The sequence below is a fragment of the Brassica oleracea genome, chromosome C6 (assembly GCF_000695525.1).
Source record: "Brassica oleracea var. oleracea cultivar TO1000 chromosome C6, BOL, whole genome shotgun sequence".
NCBI lineage: Eukaryota > Viridiplantae > Streptophyta > Magnoliopsida > Brassicales > Brassicaceae > Brassica > Brassica oleracea.
Genome location: NC_027753.1, coordinates 15,938,847 through 15,939,293, shown reverse-complemented (window position 1 = coordinate 15,939,293; position 447 = coordinate 15,938,847).

Below are 447 nucleotides of genomic sequence, written 5' to 3'. Positions count from 1 at the left end.
TTTGCATTATATTCTGTTGTGGCCGTGTGATTTTGCAATGAACCATACCGAACGGCCGCGTGGCCTAACCATTCCGATGCATTATTCATACTCGCGGCCTTGTGCCCTTGATAGATCACATTGTTTGCATCAGGCGATTGAAAGCCGTGTGGCTTAATGCATCATAGCTTGGCCGTGTGGCCTAGAGAGACACCATATCTGAATGGTCGTGTGCCCTTGCTTGCTTATCTCATGAACCGATCTCTTGGATCGTTGTATCACATTACATGGCCGTGTGGCCTAAGCATCACATATAGACCTGGCATTCTCGACTTGTTTCGCACCATGATCGAGAAGTAAAGTGTTTTGGTCGAGAGACTTATGAAATCATGTGCACTGATTATTTTGAATTGGTTGCATCCTAAATCATGAATTGATTGATAATATGGTTTCAGATGCCGAGATTTG